Source organism: Equus quagga, chromosome 9 (genome assembly GCF_021613505.1).
Source record: "Equus quagga isolate Etosha38 chromosome 9, UCLA_HA_Equagga_1.0, whole genome shotgun sequence".
In the NCBI taxonomy this organism is placed as follows: Eukaryota; Metazoa; Chordata; class Mammalia; order Perissodactyla; family Equidae; genus Equus; species Equus quagga.
The window spans coordinates 449,436-472,144 of NC_060275.1; the positions used below are offsets into that span (position 1 = coordinate 449,436).

At 43.7% G+C, this 22,709-nt stretch overlaps 1 protein-coding gene across 4 annotated transcripts in view; it reads right to left on the reverse strand.

The window, feature by feature from the left end:
* KCNG2 (potassium voltage-gated channel modifier subfamily G member 2) overlaps positions 1–22,709 on the reverse strand; it is an 87,722-nt gene that overhangs the window by 45,643 nt on the left and 19,370 nt on the right. For 3 of the 4 annotated variants that reach the window (XM_046672230.1, XM_046672232.1, XM_046672231.1), the window contains exon 2: positions 13,865–13,955. The exons of the other annotated variant lie outside the window; for it this stretch is intronic. The gene's annotated coding sequence lies outside the window, so the exon portion shown is untranslated. The remainder of the gene's footprint in view (positions 1–13,864; positions 13,956–22,709) is intronic. 4 annotated transcript variants of the gene reach the window in all.

The window sequence follows — 22,709 nt, forward strand, 5'->3', positions numbered from 1 at the left end:
TAAATGAGAGGGAGGTTACCTGCCCCGGGAAGAGCAGAGGGGACCGGCGTGGGATGCAGGAGGGAGGATGGTGGGAGAGGGAGTCTGCCACCCTAGTCATGGCCTGCCTGCGTCTTGGATCCCCAATTGTGAATAAGTGATTTGAGGGCTAAGATGGGACCAGAGCAGAGGAAGGGAGGCACTGTGGGAATTGTGGTTGAGCTGGTCCGGGCTTCTCACTGAGGCTGCGCCCATACTTAATGCCTCAGGGGAAGGCAGGATGGGGGGGGAGGGGCTTGAGGGAGTGGCTGGATGTGCAGAGGCAGGCGAGGGAGGGCAGGGAGCCGAAGGAGAGCACAGACCTTCCTGCACTGACCCCTGGTTGTGAAATGCACATTGCGCATGGCTGTTCACTGTATGCATTCAACAAACACTCATGGAGAACGTGGCAGATCCCAGCAAAGCTCTAAGTCCTTACAAATCAGCTGACATCCTACAGGCAGGCAGGATTATTGTCCACCTTCTATGCTGAAGGTCACTGAGACACAGGGAGGTGAGGTAACCTGCCCAGGGTCACCCAGCAGACGAGGCAGAATAGCCCGGCTTCTGTCTGCTCTCACCCTGGAGGGGGCGGCTGTGGTACCGAGGTTTCCAGGGGCACAGAACATGAACAGCCAGCAGTGGTGGCCTGTCGGAGGTGCAGCTCCCAGGCCACAGGCCACAGTCCCCACCTGCTTTCTTCTCACCACACGGCCGCCCTGAAGGCGGAGCATGGGTGCAGCAGGCTGAACTCTGTCCCCCCAAAAGACCTAATCCCCAGCATCTGTGAATGTGACCTTATTTGGAAAAAGGGTCTTTGCAGAGGCTGTCGAGTTAAGAGGAGGTTGCTGTGGGCCTAACCCCGTGACTGTCCTCACAGGGGGAGGAGACAGACACACAGGACAGAGGCCACACGACGTTGGAGGGGGGGCGGAGGAGGATGTGGCTGCAAGCTGAGGAGCGCCCAGAGCCCCCAGAAGGTGAGGAGGCAGGAAGGATCTGCCCTAGAGGTTTCAGAGGGAGCACGGCCCCGCAGACGCCCTGATTCTGCTCTTCCCGCCTCCAGACTGTGGGAGAATACATTTCTACTGTTTGAAGCTCCTGTTTGGGGTGCTTTGTTACCGCAGCCCCGAGAAACCAATACAAGGGGTAAGGGTGAAAAAAGACCATGTTTTCTTCCAGGCAGAAGGCAAAGCACGAACACAGGCATCCACAACACCATTGCACCAAAGGAAACGGAAGAAATTGTCTACCGCACCCACCAAGGCCTCCCACCGTTGCTGCACCCCACGCTGGGGTTTCAGCCATTGTTTTTCACCAAAAGAATTGAAGTTTGGTTTGGCGAAGGTCCCGGGTCAAGTTTTCATGTTCAATATTCCATTTATAACTGTTAGTCAGCATTCTTCCCACCCAGTCTCACTCCCCTCCTAGGAAAATAATCAAGTTCTGTATGAGTCTGGCTGAATACTCGTAAATAAGTTAAGTGGCTCTAGGACCCCTCAAGCAGTTTGAAATAAATTGTGGCTTAAACTAAGTCACAGGTGTAATTCCATTTGTGCTGGTCAGCCTGCACTGTTATCCTGGAGCCGCTGCAGAGACGCACACCCTTGCCACCCCGCCCCAGAACAACGGAGGTGCAGGGGACTGTCCAGCACCCAGACACCTCGTCCCAGGAAGTGGCAGCAAGTGCGGGTTTTCCTACACAGGAGCGTGTGAACATGAGATGGAGGACAATGACAGCACGAGCACCACAGAGACTCTCTGGCAAACATAATGAATAAAGAGAAGTTGCTGAGATATGATGACACTGACAGCTCTGAATCAAAATCGCTCAGAATTTCTACGGGCGTTCATTGGGGGCGCTCCCTTACACAAACGAGGCCTCACTCGAGGTGGGCGCTCTGTACATCCAGGGGTCTGTAATTTACATGAGCGCTGCCAGGATTCACACAAGCTGCTCTGGAGACCAGGTCATTATCTTTAAGGAAAGATAGCCCAGGGGGCCAGGGAGTTCCCAGACCAGGGCTCTCAACCAGGGTCCACTCTGCCCCCCAGGGGACATATGGCACTGTCTGCAGACATCTCTGGTTGTCACGACTGGGGGACCACTGGCATCAAGAGGGTGGAGGTCAGGGGTGCTGCTCAGTTCCCTGCAGGGCCCAGGACGGCCACCACAGAGAGTCACCCAGCCAACGTCAGGGGTGCAGAGGCTGAGACCATGCTCATACTCATCAGTCTTACCGAGTAAAGAACTCACTGAAGCAGCCGTACAAGGAAAGAGACGACAGAAGCTAGACATCAGTTTAGATGCTGGGAGACATCACCAGGCTGTTGAGGGGACACAGAGGACCAACAGGCTGCCACCAAAGCAGGGCGTCACGAGAGGAGGAAGCTTGAAGAGTGGTTTGATCTCAGCTTAAAAGCCAACTGCTCGAGGATCTAAAACACGTCTCACACTAGAGATGTTGCAAGATAATTAACTCGCCAATTAAAGGCTTTGTAAGTTGTTCCCTGCCTCCACCTTGGTTTGGGTGTCTTCATAAATTGGGTTCACACCTGTTTACCTTTTCCCTCATCTCTTCTCGACATCAGCCACCCCAGGGCCAAAGGGGTTGGTTTGTGGGAAAGGGGAGCCATGACTCGGACCTTTCTCAAAGACTGTCCCAACCTTCTTGCTGGTCTTGTCTTCTTCCAGATAGGCACTTGGCTTTGTAGTCAAAACACTTAACCTCTGAGACGGCACATCTTCACAAGAACAGACATGTGAGACGGGCCATGTGACAACAAGGAAGAAGTGATGCAAATAAGAAATGCTTTTCTTCCACCGACCAGCATACAACTGTGGCTGAGACAATTCAGAGTAAAAATGCATGAGCCTCATGACAGTGAAGAGGTCACAGGCTAATATTTGGTGAGCCACTAAATGTTTTGCCTTTGAATTCTTACTGTCCTACCATGACGAACACTATATGAATTAAGATAAAAATCACCTAAGGGTTAAAAACAAAGAGCCAAAGTAGATAACTAATTTTAGACAAAATAAGACTCTAAGGAGATTTTCACAGTCTTAAAATAAAGACAAGTACTATTAGAATCATTCCACAATTTCTTTCTGGTTGTTAAACTCATATGTATTCAATTATTTTGTTTTAAATGGTTTTATATTCTATACGTCAAAGTTACACAAATTACAAAAGCCTTCTAAAGTGTATATATGAACAGAACTGAAAACTTGCTAATTACATCTATTTTTAGCCATGTTATTGACAGAAACATTGACAATTATTTTTCAGTTACGATTTCTGAGAACCACATATAGTCTCCAAATCTATAAGACACATAGGAATTTGGTAACTAACAACTCTTATCCACAAAGCAAGGTGTATACGGCAGAGCTGTATATAACTACCCCCAAGAATTTTTTAAATTAAATTTTTAATTTTGAGATTGTAGAGATCCCATGTACCTTTTACCCAATTTGCCCACTGGTAGCATCTTGCAGAACTGCAGCCCACTCTCACAACCAGTATGCTGACACTGACACAGTCCAGACGCAGGGCATCCATCACCCCCTGACACCCTTTTATAGTCACACCCACTTCCCTCCCTCCCACCCATCCCCCCACACCCACCCCCAGCAACCACTGAAACCACGAATCTGTTCTCCATCTCTATACTGCTGTCATTCCAAAAGTGGTATATAAATGGACTCACACAGTTATGTAACCTTCTTGGATTGTTTTTTTTCACTCAGCATCACTCTCTGGAGACCCAGCCAGGTTGTTGCTGTATCAACAGTTCACGCCTAGTGATCTCTTGCCTATGGATGTGCCACAGTTTGTTTAACCATCACAAGTTGAAGGACATCTGGGTTATTTCCAGGATTTGACTATCATGAACAAAGCTGCTGTAAACATTTCCATGAAGATTTTTTTTTCCTCTGGGATAAATGCCCAGTGAAGCAAAAGTTTTTACTTTTGATAAAGCCCAATTTATCATTTCTTGTATTATTGACTGTGTTTTTGGTATCAAGAATAATTTTTCTAGTCCAACATCCCAAAGACTTTCTACCGTTCTTTTTCTAGAGTTTGTAGTTTTACATTTTAAGTCAGGGATCCATTTTGAGTTAATTTTTGTACCAGGTGTGGGACTTAGAGCAAGGTTCCCTGTTTTGGCCTGTGGATGTCAACTGTTCCAGCACTGTTTTGAAGACTATCTTTCCTACGTTGAATCACCTTTGAAACTTTGCCAAAAATCAGTTGGGCATGTTTGTGTGGATCTATTTCTGGGTTTTCTCTTCTGTTCCGTTGATCCAGTAAATGTCTCTCCACCAATACACACAGCTTGATAACTAGCTATATGGCAAGTCTCAAAATCGGGTGGACGTCTGACTCCTCCCACTTTATTCTTCTTTTCAAAATAGTTTAACCTATTCTTGTTCCTTTGCCTTTCCATACAGATTTTGGAACAATTCTGTCTGTATTTGCACTGGGACTTGACAGGAATTGTGCTACCCTCCAGCCTGCTCTCAGCCCTACCCTTCTTCCCTCCTTTGGCAGCTCTGTTCTTTGCTGCACACACTCTAGGATGGCTACGTCCACTCAGCACAGGGACCCTTCATCACAGGTGACGCCCCTCCCTGTCTCTGCTGGTTTTATTTGCCCCTTATCTACATTATCAAATACTAATGCAGCCTCTCCAACTTTCTTTTGATTGATGTTTGCATGATATATCTTTTTCTATCCTTTTAATTTCAACCTGCTTATATGGTTATAATTGAAGTGACTTTCTCATGGACAACATATTATTGGGTCATGTTTTTTCATCCATTCTGTCACTCCCTGCCTTTTAATTGGTATTTGTTTTGTTTATACCATTTATATCTAATGTAATTATTGATGGGTAGTGTAATATTGATAATGTGATAACGTAATAATGTAATCATTGATAAAATCTTCCATTTTATTTTATGTTTTCTGTTCTTTGTTCATTTCTGTTTTATTTTTCCTGTCTCCCTGTGGATGTCTTGATCATATTTTAGAATTCTACCTTCCATCATCTGTAGTGTTTTTGAGTGTTTTTAGTGGTTGCTTCAGATATTGCATTATATTTACATAACTTATCACAGTCCACTGGTGGTGTTATTTTACTGAGTGCAGTGTAGACACCTAACTTTTCTTTATGTATGTATACCATACCCCCTTTGTAATACAATTATCTTAAATAATCCTTCTACATACCTTAGAATCACATCAGAAAGTGTTATAGGTTTGTTCCCACCATCAAACATAATTTAGAAAACTCAAAAGGAGAAGGTAAGTCTATTGATTTACTCCTATTCTTGCTTCCCATTTTTCTCCTTCCTGATGTCCCAAGATTCCTTCTTTTATTGTTTCCTTTCTCTTTGGAGAACGTCCAATGAGTCAGTATTTAAAGGTAGAGCTGCTGGTGACAAATTTTCTCAGCTTTCCTCTATCTGAGAATGTCTTGATTTCACCTTCATTCCTCAAGGATATTTTTTCTGAGTATAAGATTATGAGCTGATCTTTTTTTTTAGCACTTGAAAAGTGTTGTTTCACTTCCTTCTGGCCTCCATGGTTTCTGATGAGAAATCCACTGCCATTTGAATTGTCTTCCCCTATAGGTAAGGTGTTTTTTCTCTCTTAACTGCTTTCAAGAGTTTTAATTTCCCTTTAGTTTTCAGAAGTTTGACTCTGATGTGTCTATTGTGGATTTTGGGGGTTATCCTATTAGGGATTCATTCAGCTTCTTGAATATGTGAACTTATGTCTTTTGCCAAATTTGAGAAGTTTTAAGTCATTATTTCTTCAAAAACTTTCCAGTCCTGCCATCTTTCTCCTCTCCTTCCAAGACTCTGATGACATGAATGTTAGATCTTATAGTCTCACAGGCCCCTGAAGCTCTGTTCATTTTTTTCAGTCTATTTTCTATTACTCAAATTGGAAAATTTCTATATTCAGTCTTCCAGTTCACTGATTCTTTCGTCTGTCCCCTCCATCTGCTTTTGAATCCATCCATCAAGTTTTTCATTTCATTCATTATATTTTTCCATTCTAAGCTATTCATTTTGTTTTCTTTGTATCTTCTATTCCTTCACTGAGACTTTCTATGTCTTTGCTAAGGCTTGATTTTTTCATCTGTTTCAGGTGTGTTTGTAAGTGCTTATTAAAGTATTTTTTACAAGGGCTGCTTTAAAAATCTTTGCCCAATAATTCTAGTATCCCTGTCATCTTGGTATTGGTATCTGTTGATTGTCCTTTTTCATTTGGTTTGAAATCTTCCTGGTTCTTGGTATGATGACTGATTTTCTAATGAAGCCTGGACATATTGGGTATTATGTGATGGGACTCTGGATCTTATTTAAACCTTATGTTGTAGCTGACCTCCTCTGACACTGATCTGGAAGGTGGGGGAGGGCTGTCGTCTCACACTGGCAGGTGGGGGTAGAAAACCAGGGTCCCCTCTTGGCTGCAATTGACACAGGGGGGCTCTTCATTATTGATGGGTAGAGGTGGGAGTTCCTGCTCCCCAGCAGGTCTCTGCTGCCACCAGCCCAGTGGGAGGTTGGAGTGCCTCACTACAGCAATGGAAGGTGGAGGTCTAGGGTCCCGACTTGCCATTGCTGGGGTTTGGGGCCACACTGTTTGGGGTAGAGTGATTATCATCTAGAAGTGTTCTCTCCTGCTAGGCTGCCCCTTTCCTGGTCCTTTGGTGGGAGAGAGCAGGCTTCTGTTGCCTGCTCCTATTGGCATTTCTGGGTTGCCAGCTTCTCCAACTCCCCATTTGGGATGTTTGAGACAAAAAATCCTCCAGGAACTCATCATGGTGTTGTTTCTTGGGTCCTGAGGTCCCTGCTGGTCTGCCCTCTTCTCTCCACCTTTCAGAGTCTTCTCATGTTTGTTTTACATATAAGTCCCAGGAGTTTTTATTTTATTTTTATTTTTATTTTTATTTTTATTTTTTATTGAGTTATTGATAGGTTACAATCTTGTGAAATTTCAATTGTACATTAATGTTTGTCAGTCATGTTGTAGGTGCACCACTTCACCCTTTGTGCCCACCCCCCACCCCACCTTTCCCCTGGTATCCACTAAACTGTTCTTGGTCCATAATTTTAAATGCCTCATATGAGTGGAGTCATACACAGATTATCCTTCTCTCGCTGGCTTATTTCACTTAACATAATTCTCTCAAGGTCCATCCATGTTATTGCAAATGGAATGATTTTGTTCTGTTTTGCAGCTGAGTAGTATTCCATTGTATATATATACCACATCTTCTTTATCCATTCGTCTGCTGATGGGCACTTAGGTTGCTTCCACGTCTTGGCTATTGTAAACAGTGCTGCAATAAACATTGGGGTGCACAGGACTTTTGGGATTGCTGACTTCAGGCTCTTTGGATAAATACCCAGTAGTGGGATGGCTGGATCGTATGGTAGTTCTATTTTTAGTTTTTTGAGGAATCTCCATACTGTTTTCCATAGTGGCTGCACCAGTTTGCATTCCTACCAGCAGTGTATGAGGGTTCCTTTTTCTCCACAACCTCTCCAACATTTGTTGCTATTAGTTTTAGATATTTTTGTCATTCTAACGGGTGTAAGGTGATATCTTAGTGTAGTTTTGATTTGCATTTCCCTGATGATCAGCGATGATGAGCATCTTTTCATGTGCCTATTGGCCATCATTATATCTTCTTTGGAGAAATGTCTGTTCATGTCTCCAGCCCATTTTTTGATTGGGTTGTTTGATGTTTTGTGATTGAGTTGTGAGAGTTCTTTATATATTAAGGATATTAAGCCTTTGTCAGATATATGACTTGCAAATATTTTTTCCCAGTTAGTGGGTTGTTTTTTTGGTTCAATCCTGTTTTCATTTGCCTTGAAGAAGCTCTTTAATCTGATGAAGTCCCATTTGTTTATTCTTTCTATTGTTTCCCTTCTCTGAGAAGGCATGGTGTCCGAAAAGATCCTTTTAATACTGATGTCAAAGAGTGTACTGCCTACGTTTTCTTCCAGAAGCCTTATGGTTTCAGGTCTCACCTTTAGGTCTTTAATCCATTTTGAGTTTATTTTGGTGAATGGTGAAAAAGAATGGTCAATTTTCATTCTTTTATATATGGTTTCCAGTTTTCCCAGCACCATTTGTTGAAAAGACTTTCTTTTCTCCATTGTATGCCCTCAGCTCCTTTGTCAAAGATAAGCTGTCCATAGATGTGTGGTTTTATTTCTGGGCTTTCAATTTTGTTCCATTGATCTGTGCACCTGTTTTTGTACCAGTACCATGCTGTTTTGATTACTGTAGCTTTGTAGTATGTTTTGAAGTCAGGGATTGTGATGCTTCCCGTTTTGTTCTTTTTCCTCAGGATTGCTTTAGCAATTCGGGGTCTTTTGTTGCCCCATATGAATTTTAGGATTCTTTGTTCTAATTCTGTAAAGAATGTCATTGGGATTCTGATTGGGATAGCATTGAATCTGTAGATTGCTTTAGGTAGAATAGACATTTTAACTATGTTTATTCTTCCAATCCATGTACATGGAATGTCTTTCCATCTCCTTATGTTGTCATCCAATTCTCTCAGAAAGGCCTTGTAATTTTCATTATATAAGTCCTTCACTTCCTTAGTTAAATTTACCCCAAGGTATTTTATTCTTTTTGTTGCGATTGTGAATGGTATTGTATTCTTGAGTTCTTTTTCTGTTGGTTCATTACTGGAGTATAGAAATGCTACTGACTTATGCAGATTGATTTTATACCCTGCAACTTTGCTGTAGTTGTTGATTACTTCTAACAGTTTTCCAATGGATTCTTTGGGGTTTTCTATATATAAGATCATGTCGTCTGCAAACAGCGAGAGTTTCACTTCTTCCTTCATAATTCCCAGGAGTTTTAGTTGTCCTCAGTGGGAGGAACAGAGAAGAGTATGTCTACACCATCTTCCCAGAAGAGGAAGGCCTCCCAAAATTTGGAAAGCAAGCTATAAAATATTTGCTAATCTTGTGATTTGTAATAAAATAAGTTTAAAGAAATTCCACTTGCTCTGGAAACAAGTTGCAATGAAATAAAACCAATGTAGAGTGATTTTTTTCCCCTAAAATAATTACTCAGTTTACTTAAATGATATGTGTTGAGCATCTAGTGTGTCTTCATATTCTAGCTAATACAATATCTTCTAAATTTTTGGAAACTGTGTCTAAAGGGAAGTATGTAAGTAGTCAGATGTTTTGGGTGTCCACTCACTCTGATTTCTTTTCTTTTTTTTTTTTTTGAGGAAGATTAGCCCTGAGCTAACATCTGTTGCCAATCTTCCTCTTGTTGCTGAGGAAGATTGGTCCTGAGCTAACATCCATGCCCAACTTCCTCTTCTTGATATGTGGGACGCCTGCCTCAGCATGGCCTGATAAGTGGTGCGTAGGTCCATGCCCATGATCTGAACTCTGCGGTTGCCAAAGCAGAGTGCACGAAATTAACTGCTACACCATCAGGCTGGCCCCTCTGATTTCTAAACAAATATTTTTTCTAAAATTATTTTTAGAATAATAGCCACTTAAAGTGACTCCAGTCTCTCCACAATGACTCAGGATTTTAAGAGCAGTCTTCACTTACATTCCGAACAATTCTGAGGGAGCATCCGGGCCTCCATTCCCACAGCAAAACCCACCACCCACCTTTGCCTGGCACCCTGGCTGCTATTAATGGGCAAGGTCTCACTGCAAACTCCTCCGTTTGACCTCTGCCTTTTGGGGGTTCGAAATCAATGAGCCTAGACTAGGGTTAATTTACCTCTAAGTGTTTCTGAAGCACAGACAGTTCTATTGAATAAATGAGGGAAATATTCAACCTGCTCAGAAGAGCAGGCATGAACACATCCAACATAGCTCATAAGTTCATACAGCCAAATAGCTTCTCTTTCTACTGAAAATGCACTTAGCCATCAGGAACCATTTCTTCCCACTCAAGAACTGTTTCTCACTGGTTGTAACTGATTCCTGATGGGAGGCAGGCAAAGTCCAAGGTGAGACGAGACATCTTGTGCCAGAAAGCAAAGAAGAGCTCCAATGTGAATGGACGTGTGTCGAAAGGATGTGGGGCCAGCCTGAAAGGGCTCCTACCGGCAGACTTTGAGAGTCTAAAAACATAATGACTCGACTTATTGTAAATGTGAGTAAAGAGAAGCCTATGCATCTTCAGTGATACAGTAATAAAAGAGAGAAAGAAAAGATGTTTGCCACCATTGGAGGACAAGACCTCCGCCCAGTGCTTGCTACCAGGTCATTGCGAAGGGGAGTGTGGCTTTAAATGGGTACATCTAGTACTCACCCCTGAATCCAGCAGCAGACTTGGCACAGCCATCCTGACAATATGGCCCTTGGATGTGATGCAACGAGTCACCAACAGTCATCTGGCTCTGCCCTAGGTGAGTACAGGCTCTAATCAGATGCCCAGACCCAAGTCCCGGGGTCCAGAGAATGCGCGGGATAGAGAAACACCACTGAGAAACCGGAACGGGGCCATCCTACAGAACAACTGGCTGGGATTCTTCAAAGAGTCAAAGACAAGCCAAAATAAAAGGTGGGAAGAATGTTCTAGAATCTGGGAGTAAAAGAGATTAAGAGACATAACCAAATGAAATGTATAAATCTTGATTAGATTTTTATCCAAAAACCTACAAAAGAGACAGTTTTGGGACAATTGGGAAATATGAATTTGGACCTGATATATTCATTTTTGTTAATTTTCTTAGGTGTTATAATGGTATTGTGGTTATGAAAGACAATGACCTTATTTTTAGGAGATGCATGCTTAACTATTCAGAGATAAAATGTCTTGATTTATGTCAACTACTTCCAAATGGTTCATATATTTCATATATACATCAACACACATTTCATATATATATATACACATACATAGGCACAGACAGATGGCTAGGTTTTCACATAGCATTCTTTCAACTTTTCTGTATGTCTGAAATTTTTCACTTAAAAAAAACTAGAAAAAAACAATTTAAAAAAATCCCAAATCAACAAAACATAATTCTTATGATATTGCTTTCCTCCTCACAAAGCAAGATGCAAAACAATATATAACCTCCATTTTCATTTATCAAAATATTAATAATGGTTATCATGCTTGTGTGATGGCTAACTTTTTGTCAACATGACCAGGTCATGGGGTGCCCAGATATTTGGTGAAACATGATCCTGGGTGTTTCTGTCAGGGTGCTTTGGACAAGGTAATGTTTAATCTGTAGAGTAAAGCAGACTGCCCTCCCTAAAGTGAGAATCTCACATTTTGTGCCTTAACATGAAGGTTTATTATGATAAATACCATGAAAACCCCACTATAAAACCAAGCCAAGCGACCTCCTCCGCCCACCGTTCCCTGGCCTGACCTCGGCCTCCCTGGTTCTGCCACGTCTAGGCAAGTGTGGCTGCTCCTCGGGCTCCTGTGTTCACATTCATGTTCTTGACCGTCTGCTGTGGGTCGCTCCTGCTTTCCTTTCTCTTCCTGGCCACTCGGTGTAACTGGTCTCTGCCAACTGCCTTTGGACAGACCTGGCACACCTGTGGACACTGGGCCCCAGGCCAAGGGTTCAGCTTTAGTGCATGTGGACCTGCCAGTGTCATACTTCCATTCACACAATCAGTCAGAACTTAACCACACTGGTCTTCACCAAATGGGTCCAATTATATATATATGTATGTATATGTTTACATTGATTTGTCCGTTATTCACGCGTTGACACAGCACACTTTGACCCACTCAGATCTTTTCCTGTCAATGGGATATTCTAGTGAAAGTTTGTATCTCTTAAACTATTGTGGCCAAACAGATTTGGGTTTTGTTCATAAACTCATAGTTCCTGATTTCCCACTTCACAAACACCATTAACAACGTGGGTGTGGAAAGAAAAATGACAATTAGAATCACAACTGAAATTCCCAACAACCATAACAGTCACATCAAACTGCAGCAGGAGAGATTTAGGTTAGATGGAAAGAAATCCTTAACTAATTACAAGCTGGAGAAACATTGAGAAAAGTTGTACCGTGGTCCCCCTTATCCATGGTTTTGCTTTCCCTGGTTTCAGATCCCCTCGGTCAACTGCAGTCCAAAAATACTAAATGGAAAATTCCAGAAATAAACAATTCCTAAGTTTTAAACGGCACACTGTCTGAGTGGTGTGATGAAATCTCATGCCATTCCACTCTGTCCCCCCTGGACGTGACGCATCCCTTTGTCCAGCAGGTCCACACTGTATAAACTACCTGCCTGTTAGTCACTTAGTAGCCATCTTGGTTATCAGATCCCCTGCCACAGTATTGCAGTGCTCGTGTTCAAGTAATCCTTGTTTTACTTAATAATGGCCCAAAGTACAAAAGGAGTGATGCTGGCAATTTAGATGTGCCAAAGAGAAGGGGAAACTGCTTCCTTTAAGTGAAAAGGTAAAAGTTCTCGACTTATTAAGGAAAGAAAAAAAATCATATGCTGAGGTTACTAAGATCTATGGTAATTTTTATTACAATATATTGCTATAATTGTTCTAATTTATTATTAGTTATTGTTGCTAATCTCTTACTGTGCCTAATTTATAAATGAAACCTTATCATATGTCTGTATGTATAGGAAAAAACAGCATATACAGGGTTAGGTGCTATCCGTGGTTTCAGTCATCCCCTGGGGGTCTTGGAATGTATCCCCCTAGGATGAGGGGGACTACTGTACAACATCCTTCACTGCCAATTTTTGAGGGAAATTAGGCTTCTAATTTCCCCACTGATTGGGTGGATCCCGGCTCACAGCAGGAAAGCAGATGAGGGAGCAACATCCCAATTCTATATTCCAGCACACTGTTGATCTGCCTTCCGATGAGAGGAGTAAAGCCGAGAAGGGATATTTCTTTGAAAACAACACATCTAAATGTGTGAAACTCTTCTAAGACTGCCAGGTGCCATGCACAACAGGATTCTTGCTATCTAGGTGGGAAAATCCAAGGACAGAGTCAGAAGACTAGGATCTTGGCCTCAGCTCTGTGTGCCTAAGGCCAGTTACTTAAGCCTCTCGGGGTCTCAGGGTCCAGTCAGTGAATCAAGGGGTCGAATGAGATGATCGCCAGGCCCCTTCCAGATTTAAGGTATAAATTTAAGTCTACAAACACCAGGGAAGAGTGGGAAAGAAGAGAGGCATGGTATTTTGGAAAACAGCAGGAGAGAGTGGGAAGAAGACAGAGGAACACAATAGCAGCGAGGGCTGACGAGGGGAGAGGCCTGGGCAGGTGAAGAGCAGGTGAGGGACACACGGGAGCTGGGTGGGGCTGGCAGACACCCACTGACCCGAGTCACGAGCATCCCAGCTCACCTCCGGCATCCTGGGACAAAGCCTCTAAGAACAAACACCTCCCCCATGTTTGCTCCTCAGCCACCGTGCTCCTGAGATGAGACCAGTGGGGGAGACAGCCCCGTGGAGGATGAGGTTGGCTGGATTGTGGCCTCGGGAACCCACAGACAAGGATGGGAGGGCTGGTAGACAGCGGACTAGGTTCTCTGGGGGACCCCAAATTCATTATTTTGCAGCCACCCCCAGTCTCCTAACTTAGAACTCCTCAGGGGAGTGCCCACACTCATGAAGCCCGGTTTATCCTTCTGGGCCTTTCCCCAAAGTTCTGCTTTCCTTCCCATTGTTTATCTAATCTCTGAGGAAATCAGTATTTTGGGGGTAACCATATATTAAGATTCTTTAAATGCGATGGTTTAATTTAAAAAGACAGCCTCCAGTTTTCTTTTAGTGGCGGTGCGGAGCGCCTGTGAAGGCAAATTTCTTACCCTTGGTCTGTTTTCCTGTGTGGGTCCCATCCTGGGTGTCCCTTTTCAAGTGGAGCTGTCTCACAGGGCCTCTGCCAGTGCTCCTCAACCCCTGAAATGACACGTTAAATTCCTCTGTTAGGGCCTGGCTTCTTGACCTTGGTTGGGTACTGAACTTCTTAGAGAATCCAATAAACACAATTCATCGCCTTATAAAATACACATAATCACACATAGAAAATCTTGGGTCAGTCTGGGGTTTTATGGATCCTCTAGAAGCTATGATGGCCAGATGAACACACAGATCCCAGGTTAAGAGCTTCTATTTCAGGAGGAATATTTATATTCACTCCAATTACCAATTAAATTACATCATGATAGTTTTTGTACCTTTTCTCCAAACAACATTCTGACTCTTGTCTATAAAATTTATAGAATCTCTTAAGTGCAGGGTTTTGACAAGACAAATGAAAACATAATAGTTTTCAGCATTTCTTCCTTTTTCTTATCTCCTCTGTCTCCAATTAGCAAATTAGACAGCTACCCAGGGCAGTGCCCTATAAAATGTGAGAACTATTACCTCGAGGCTCATACACAAGGCCCTCACCCCACTTTTGCTGTTTTGGGAAAAGGGTTCTTTCTGGAGACCAACCTGTGTCCTGTGTTCTCATCCCACCCATCTGAAGGATCCTCCCGAAAGTCCTCCCTAATTAGTCCCGTTTCCTGCCTTTCTAATCAGCATATAAACAATACATCCATCCTGGCCAGCCAGCCCATTTCTCACTCCCTCTTGGCAACCTCTTCTCAATGAGAGTCTCCATTCCCACCGCCTCCCCCACGCCCCCACCGCCATGTACTCTCACTGTGATCTGCACCACCTCCCACCCAAGTCTTCTGTCCTAAAAGCACTTGGCCTTTACCAGGTGACGGGACAGCCCATCCTTCTGGAGCCCTGTCATCTCCACTCAGCTGTCCTGGTCCCTTCACCTTTTCCTGATTCTCCGTCTAAGGCCTGATTGCTTCCAACTTCCTCCAGGGCATCTCTGAGCAATGCATGCCCTGGAGTCAGCTCCCCAGGCCCAGAGCTGTCTCCCAACCACCCACCCCCCCTTAAATGAGATACTCCTGCCTCAATGGAGTTCCTGGAGCAGCAGTCCAAGAGTCTCTGGGACTTAGCCCACCTGCTCACACTCCATTGGGATCCCAGAGTCCTGCAGAACACAGGTGGGCCACATATCCCCTCCAGGTGACCTCAATGTGGCCTTCACTGAGGCCCTAGGTTTTGTTAACTGATTGACAGACATACAATCATATAGGGTCGGCCTGGGTCTCTTGAGTATAATCCTGTAAGAGGGGTCCTCGGTCTCTCACCTACCCTTCTGTTAGGGTCAGTCTGGATCTCTCACCTGCAGTCCCATCAGAGGGGCCTGGGTCTCCACATCTACCTTCCTGTTCAAAGGGCCTCTGTGTCTCACCTACAATCCTTCTAGGGTCAAACTGGGTCTCTCACCTGCAATCGGCTGAGAGTTTGTAGATTCTCATCAGGCACACCCTCATATATTTAAGTACATCTCTCTGTGGCTTTCCGCCTAAGGTTTTTAAGGAGAATATTATGTTCCAGTACAATTGTAACTGCTAAATCTGTTTCAATGTATAGGCAAGAGGATTATAAATAGTACATTTGTATGCAAATATACTGTCAAATCCATTTTCTTTTCTCTGAACTAGCTATTTACATAAGTATTTTTGCTTCTGGAGCCCAGAGAAGAGAGATTTCCATCCAACCCACCACACTCTATTTAAGTGCTCGGGCTGTGCAGTGGCTGGTGGATAATGGAGGCACCCCTCTGCGTACTGCGGTTTTGAGGCCTGGAGTTTGCAGGAGACATAAACCAGGAAGGAGGGGTAACACTCCCGGGAGTTCTGTCTCTCCTTCCAGCACTTCCCAAATCCATCCTGAGCATCTCTCGCCTCTGATGGTCTCTGGGAGGTAGTGGATGTTCCCTCAGTTTGTCAAGGGACCCCAGGGTGGGGGCCTCAGCAGGCTTGCCCACGCCCTCATCAATTTCTAACACGGTGATGGAGATACATACAACCCACACACAGAAGACTCCTTAACCGCCTAAGTAATTCTGAAGACAGAGAAGTTAGAGAGCTGTCATGCTAAGCTACCAAGTCCCCCGCTGGTGAGGGCTGAGCTCTCTTTGGACTGGGACGCCTTCTGGACTTGAGATGCCGTGGCTCTGGCCCAGACTGGCCCTGGGCGCCCACAGTGAGCAGACGTTTCTACAGGACAGAGCAGGCTGGAACTGCAAGGTATGTAAGGGAGACTTGGTTTGAAATTCTCGAAGATTCCAGTAGTTTTCCCTTCCCCTCCTCTGCCCATCGTGCAGGGGGTGAGGGAGTGCGTCCCTCACGAACCAGTATCCCTGGCACCTGAGAGGTGAGTGGGCTGCAATTGGAGGGCACAGGGGCAGACCAGCCACCAGTCTCTTCCATGTTCCAGCTCCATGACCTCCTGGGGCTCTCTGCTGAGCCTAAAGTCAGGGGTCCCCAGGCTAGTCTCCAGAAGGAGGCCTGAGACTTCCACTGTATCCCCCTAAAAGACCAGCAGAGGCCAACTCGGGCCCCGGCCGGCCCCAGTGAGGGCAGGCCAGCTTCCTCGCAGGCACCACAGAGCCAATCTGTTACCCGAACAGAAAGTGAGCATGAGCCAAAGCAGCTTTTCCAGATAATTGAATTTTTACTTTTTAATCATGACATTTCTTAATTGGTAATTTCTTTTTCAAATCAATTTTATTAAACAAGTGATTAATCATTCCCATACCTTCTGAAACAGAATGTAATGCATGTAATTTAACTTTCCATGATGAACTGCATGCATAATTGTGAATTAATCACACCGTACTATCAACAACACAGACGTGGAATAATAGGCAGAACAGGCAGACCGTTGGAGACCCTGGGGCTCAATTTCTCCAAGAAGACCCTGATCTCAGTCTCATTTCTATGTAGCTGTAACTTCCTCACACGGGAAGTAGCGTGCCTCCAGGATACCTGGGGCTGCCAACTTTCTGCAAAATAAGTCTTCAGTTGAAATCTGAAGCAACTACGTCCACGTGAAGACCTCATGCTCCAGAAATTCTCTCTTTCAGTTTGACTACAGCATTCTTGGGCTTTCCCAGAGCAACAGAACTCCCTGACATTCCTGCTCCCGACACCGACACTGTACCCACTTCCTCGCCAGCTCACCTCCTGCCTCTCCACCAGGCTTGGTGCAGACACTTGGGACAAAAGTCCTAACCTTCCTGAGGATTTACTCACAAACCTACAACTTCCCCTTCATGGCCAGCGTCTTTTACTGCAGACGTCCTCTTCAAGTCTAGGGGCATGACATGGCCTTTGAAAGAAAAAGCAGGTTACAGAAGAGCACAGACCAGGTGACTGTGTTTGTACACAGCATTTCTCTCTCTGTGGGTAGATGGATGCATGAAGAAACTTCCAGAAGGAAAGTCATCAACAGGTTGACAGTACATAGGTATATGCAGTGGAATTTTAGGTGATTTCTATTTTCTTTGTTGAGTTTTTCTCTCTTTTTTTTTTAACACAAAAGATACAAGTAATTTTAGTAACTAGAAAAAGGAATAAAACTATTCTAATTTTAGGGGGGAAATCACATCTTTTAGTTTTTTATATGATGAAACTGAAGTCCCATGAGATACAGTATGATACATTGACCTTTGTGTTGGATCCTTGTTGGCATTTAATAGCCTGAGTATTAAAGTTGATGCCGGGGCCAGCCTGGTGGCACAGCGGTTAAGTGCCCTCGTTCCACTTTGGTGGCCCAGGGTTTGCTGGTTCAGATCCCGGGTGTAGACATGGCACCGCTTGACAAGCCATGCTGTGGTAGGCATCCCACATATACAGTAGAGGAAGATGGGCATGGATGTTAGCTCGGGGCCAGCCTTCCTCAGCAAAAAGAGGAGGATTGGCAGCAGTTAGCTCAGGGCTAATCTTTCTCAAATAAAATAAAATAAAATAAAACAAAAAAGTTTATGTCGGGGCCGGCTCTGTGGCCAAGTGGTTAAGTTTGCATGCTCCGCTGCGGCGGCCCAGGGTTCGGATCCTGAGTGCGGACATGGCACAGCTCGTCAGGCCACGTTGAGGTGGTGTCCCACATCCCATGACTAGAAGGACCTGCAACTAAGGTATACAACTATGTACGGCGGGGGCGGGGGGGGGGGGGGGGGGGGATTGGGAAATAAAGCAAAAAAAAAAAAAAAAAAGATTGGCGACAGTTGTTAGTCCAGGTGCCAATCTAAAGAAAAAAAAAAGTTTATGCCAACTGGCAATCAGGGAGTTGGTCAAAACCCCGAGGTCACTAAGCATGCTCTTGTAACTCTCAGGCAATAAAATGCATTTTTGTCCTGGGCAATTCTCTAAGCAACAGTAAAAAGAGCAGAAAAGAGATTTTTGCATATCCACACACCAGTTTATTCTTTGAAAACTGATAATGAACAATATTTTAACGTGTTGCTTTGAAAACAATAATCCTTCAAATCCTAGGATGACAACATTTGCCAATCCTCAAATTTCTTTCTTTTTCCTTTTTTTAACCACAGGATTATATTCAAGAAATTTAGCTTTTGAAACAGAAACAATTTTAAAAATCATAAGAGAACTTTGAAGTCTTCTATGCAAATACATCTGAAAACTAGATGACATGGATAATTTCCTCAGGAAACACAGACTACCAAAATTCATCCAATTAGAGTTAGAAGCTTAGGCCAATTTCCATTAAAGAAACCGAGAAAGTTACAAAGGAACGACCCCACAAAAAGTACCAAACCCAGGTAGACTCACAGGACATTGTACCAGACTCCATAAAGACCAAGCAGTCCTGACACCTGCAAATCACTCCAGAGCATTGAAAAGGAAGGGAGCTTCCGAATCCCTTTTATGAAGCAAGTAAACACTGACATTCAAACCAAACACGATCAGTATGAGGAAATAAAACCACAGTCCAATATCATTCTGAATATCAATGCAAAAATTTCAAACAAAATATTATTAAACAGACTCCAATGACTCTTTAAGAAGAAAAAATGCTATGGCAAAGTGGAATTTATTCCAGGAATGCAAGGTAGGTTCAAGAGTAAGAACTCCATTAACATCATTCCCCATAAAAACAAATCAAAGGGGAAAAAATCAAGTGGTTATCTCCATAGATACCAAGAAAGCCTTTGACAAACACTCAAGGTATTGAGAGATATTTTATTAACTCAATAAACTATCATGTTAAGGACAAAGACCAGTCTCTCATTTAATGGAGAAAAATTAGCAGCATTTCCACTCAGATCTGGAAAAAGGGAAGGACACCCACTGTTTCTGACATTGTTCACACTTTCCTAGAGGTGCTAACCAATGCGATTAGGCAAGAAAACCTATTCGAGGCAGAGAGTGGAAAAAAGAAGTAAAACCATCTCTATTTGCAGATGAGATGATAGTACACTCGGAAACCCAGAGAATCAATGACAGAACTTTCATTTATTAAATAAAAGAATTCAGTAAAGTAGCAGGCTGCAAAAGCAATAGCCTTTCCTATATACAAACAATAGATAGAGGCCATGATGATTGAAAAGTTGACTTACTGGCAACAAAAAAGATTAAATATGCAGGAATAAATTTCACAAGGAATGTGTACAATTTTTACAAGGAAAATTTTAAAACACTCTGGGACACAAAAGTAGAGCTGAACAAGAAGAAAGAGGTCCCCTGTTCTTGGACAGGACAACTCAATGTTACAAAGATGTTTTTCTCCTGAAGTTAATTTATAAATTCAATTCCATTAAAAACAGAGCAAGCTATTTGATGGAGTTAGACACATTGATACTAAAGTTCAAATGTGTACAAATAGCCAGGAACACCCTGAAAAAGAAGGACTATGAGGAGAGGACTAATATAGAAAGAACTCTTAAAAACTGAGGGACAAGGGACCAAAACCCTGTAGATAAATGAGAAAAAAAACATGAATGGGCAATTCACAAAAAAGAGATAAAAATGGCCCTCAAATGTATGGGGAAAAAGTTCTAGCACACTCATAATTAGAGAAGTGCAAATTAAAAGAACACTGAGATATCATTTCTCACCCGTGGGACTGGCAAAAATTCAAAAATCCAGGCACATGGTGTGTTGGTCTGGCTGTGAGGAAACAGCACTCGCCCAGGGTGGGGGTGCGCACGGGGCCGGCCTCTGGAGGGAAGGGGCAACACCCAGCCAATTTAGCACGTGCATCCCACCTCCAGGAGTCGACCCTGAAGACAGGCACAGGTTACTCAGTGCAGCATGGTTTGTAACTGGAAACCACCCAAACGGCCATGCAGAGGAGAGTGGCTGAATACGTACAGTGGGTCCACACCGTGGGGTGTGCCGCAGCTGCAGAGAGAAAGAGGAAGGTCTCCATGACCTGACAGAGTGGCTCCAGGGTAGACTGTTAGTGAAAACACAAGCTGCAGAGGAGCTCCTAGAGCACGCTGCACTTCGGGGAGGACAGAGGCACACAAAACACACAGGTGTCGCCTGACTGCACAGAGACGTTTAGGAAGCATCAACCAGAAACTAAAGAGACTTGTGGGGCCAGGCTGGTGGCATAGTGGTTACATTTGTGCGCTCTGCTTCAGTGGCCTGGGATCCGTGGCTTAGCATCCTGGGTGCGGACATACACACCGCTCATCAAGCCACGCTGCGGCTGCATCCCCACAGAGGAGCTAGGAGGACCTACACCTAGGGTACACAACTATGCACTGGGGCTTTGAGGAGGGGAGAAAAGAGGAAGCTTGGCAATAGATGTTAGGTCAGGGCCAATCTTCCTCACCAAAAAAAGCCTGCAAAAAGAAAAAAAAAAAAGAGTCTCACAATCCACTTACAAATCATTTAAAATAAATAAATAAATAAATAAAATGAAGAGATTTGTCCCACACAGGGCTGGAAGGTGGAAGGAAGTGTGGTCCGAAGAGGGTGGCAGGGATGAAGACCGGACAGCCTCCTCTCGGTAGCCTTTTGTGTGGCTCTGACTCTTAGAACCATGGTGGTGTTCCACACTCTGTGCCCACGCCACAAAATAAACCAACACCCAAAGGGATAAATGAAAAACAGTAACGTGAGCAGCACACAGATACCCTCACTGAAGGGTGGGAAGACGAGAACTAGCCCGAGGGGCTGAGGGAAACAGTGTTTGAGGGCATGCTGTGAGGTGGCACACAGAAGGAGCTGTGCATAAGAGGCTGCGTCGAGTTAGTAAGTTCTCACAGGCTGAGAACAACATTCTTCTCAAGTGTCACCATCTCGAGAGGCAAAGAAAAACTGGAGAAGCTACAGGCTGCAGGGGACTCAGGAGAAATACAAACCGAATGTGGCACAGGGTCCTGAACAGGGTCCCCGAACACAGAGTAGTGGGAAGGGCTACGACTTAGTTACTGTATAGGACCGATGTTAACTTTCTGGTTTGGATTCTTGTGTAATCGCCGTGTAAGATGTTAGCATGAGGGGGAGCTGGGTGAAAGATACAAGAAAACTCTGTGCTAATTTTGCAGCTTTTCTGTAAGTCTAAAATAGTTCAAATAAAAAGTTTTTTTAAAAAACGTAACTTTTTCTGCTTAAACCCTGGGGCACTGGAATGAAAAGCACCTTGAGTCTGAATGCGACAAGTTTTACTGAAGCCATCACACCCCCTCCCCCAAATGTTAATGCTGGGATGTCCTCACAGGTAAAACATGCTAGAATGTTCAGCCCACTTCTAGAATAGCCATCAAAATCCTAACAGGGCTTTTTGCAGAAATGGAAAAACTCATCCTAAAATTCATATGGAACATCAGAGACTTTAAACAGCCAAAACAATTTTGAAAAAAGAACAAAGTTGGAGGTCTCAAACTTCCCAATTTCAAAACGTGCTACAAAACTACAGTAACCAAGAGTGTGGCCCTGGCATGGACATACCGATCAGAGGAAGGGAATAGAGGCCCAGAAATAAACTCTCACTTCGATGGTCAGTTGATTTTCGACAAGGGAGCTAAGACCATTCAATGTGGAAAAGACAGTCTTGTCAACAAATGGAGTTGGGAAAGCTGGATGTCTACACGCAAAAGGATGAACTTGAACCCTTACCTCACACCCTATACGAAACTTAACTCAAAATGGATCAACGAACTAAGTTTAAGAGGTAAAAGTATAAAACTCTTAGAAAAAAACAGAGTCAAATCTTCATGACCTTGGATTTGGCAATTCTTAGATATGACATGAAAAGGATACATGAGGAAAGAAAAGACAGATCAGTCATACTTCATTAAAATTAGACTTTTGTGCATTGAAGGACACTCTCAACAGAGTGAAAAGACAACCCACAGAATGGGAGAAAATATTTGCAAATCACATATCTGATAAGGATTTAATATTGAGAATATATAAAGAGCTCCTACAACTCAACAACAAAAAGAGAAACAACCCAGTTTAAAAATGGGCAAAGGACTTGAACAGACATTTCTCCAGAGAAGATACACAAATGGCCAACAAGCACATGACAAGGTGACCAAAATCATTAGCCATTGTGGAAATGCAAATCAAAACCACAGTGAGTTTCCACTTCATATCTACTGGGATAACTATAATAAAAAAGACAGACAATAACAAGTGTTGACAAGAATGTGGAGAAACTGGAACCCTGGTACATTGCTGGTGGGAATGTAAAATGGTGCAGCTGCTGAGGAAAACATTCTGACAATTCCTCAAAAAAATAAACATAGAGTTACCATATGAGCCAGCAATTCACTCCTAAGTATATACTCTAAATAACTGAAAGCAAGGACTCCAA